The 1875-nt window shown below is 35.5% G+C and overlaps 1 pseudogene; it reads left to right on the forward strand.

Annotated features, from left to right (window-relative positions):
• The first annotated feature begins 1474 nt into the window (after window positions 1-1474).
• LOC132024045 (U6 spliceosomal RNA) lies at window positions 1475-1570 on the forward strand (annotated as a pseudogene).
• The last annotated feature ends 305 nt before the right edge of the window (window positions 1571-1875 follow it).

Here is a 1875-nt window from a genome sequence, read left to right on the forward strand (position 1 = left end):
AAGGCAGCTGCAGCTCAGCCACAATAGCAGGGTGCACACAACACATAGGAAACACTTCTGAAGTGACAAGTTTCAGAGGACAAGGAACATTGCACTACAGAGAACTACAGGATCTTCATGACACCACTATTTTCAAGAGCAGGAGAAATAGCTGACACTCCTAACACATAGAAACAGACACAAAGAGTTAGACAAAATGAAGAAAAGGAGGAATATGTCCCAAATGAAAGAACAGGACAAAAATCACAGCAAGAGATCTAAAAATATCACAGTAAGAGACCTGCATGAAACGAATGTAAGCAATATGCCTGATGGAGAATTTAAAGTAACAGTCATAAAGATACTCACAGAACTTGAGAAAAGAGTGAAGAACCTCAGTGAGACTCTTAACAAAGACATAGGAAACATAAAAAAGAACCAACCAGAGATAAAGAACTCTATACCTGAAATTAAAAATACAGTAGACAGAATAAATAGACTAGAGGAAGCAAAAGAAAAAAAAATCAGCGACATAGAGGACAGAGTAATGGAAAGCAATCAAGCTGAATGGGAGATAAATAATTTTAAAATGAGTGTTAAGGAAACTCAGTGACACCACTGAGCATAATATTTGCATTGCAAGTATCCCAGGAGAAAAGAGGGAAAGGGGGCAGAAAAGTTATTTGAAGAAATAGTAGCTGACAACTTCCTGAATCTGTAGAAGGAAGCAGAAATTGAGATGCAAGAGGCCCAAAGAGCCACACCAAAATCAACCCAAGGAGGTCCAGATCATAGTAGTATGGTCCAGACACATAGTAATTTAAATGGCAAAAAACAGTGATAGAGAATTTTAAAAGCAGCAAGAGAAATCAGTTACATGCAAGGGAAACCCCAAAAGGCTATATCAGCTGATGTTTCAGCAGAAACTTTGCAGACCAGATGAAAATGGCATATGTTTAAAATCCTAAAAGAAAACAAAAACCCTGCAACCAAGAATATTATATCCAGCAAGGATCACATTCAGAATAGGAGATACAAAAGGTTACCCAAACAAAAGTTAAAGGAAATCATGACTGCTAAAACCATCCCTACAGGAAACATTAAAGGGGATGCTGAGTGGAAAGGAAAGACCATAAGTAGGGGTAAGAAAAGTAAAAAGCAGAAAAGAAGTAAGATTAAGTATTTCTATAAAACTCAGTCAGGGGATTCACAAAAGGATGTTAAGTATGACACCAAATACCCAAAGCATGGAGGGGAGAGGAATGAAGAATGTGTTAAAATGTGAGCAACCATCAACTTAATATAGACTGCTATGTGCATAAGATGTTCTATACAAACCTAATCGCAACCACAAATCAAAAGCCAGTCATAGACTGATGAGAAAGGTGGGGGTGGAGAATGGGTTAAATAGATGAAGGGGATTAATTTAAATTCCAGTTAACTAAACTCCAGTTTTAACTGGAATTTAAATTAAAACTTAAAAATATAAAAAATAGTGCTCACTTTGGCAGCACATCTACTAATGACACAGAGGTTAGCATGACCCCTGCTCAAGGATGACATGCAAATTCATGTAGCATTTCATACTTCAAAAATAAAGATAAATAAAAGTATAATTTATTTAGATAGCTTTCAAATATTAAAAAAACTAGTCAGATATGTAAAGAATAAAGATAAAGGAATAAAAAAAAGATAAAGGAATCCAAGTAATCACTAAAGAAAGCCAGCAAACCAAGAGAGAAGAAAGCAAGAGAAGGAACAGAAAAGACCTATGAAACAATCATAAAACAAAAATGGCAATAGTTATGCTCCTATCAATAATTACTTTGAATGTAAACAGACTAAATGCTCTAATCAAAAGACATAAGGTAGCAGAATGGATAAAAAGCAAGACAC

Source organism: Mustela nigripes, chromosome 8, assembly GCF_022355385.1.
Source record: "Mustela nigripes isolate SB6536 chromosome 8, MUSNIG.SB6536, whole genome shotgun sequence".
NCBI lineage: Eukaryota > Metazoa > Chordata > Mammalia > Carnivora > Mustelidae > Mustela > Mustela nigripes.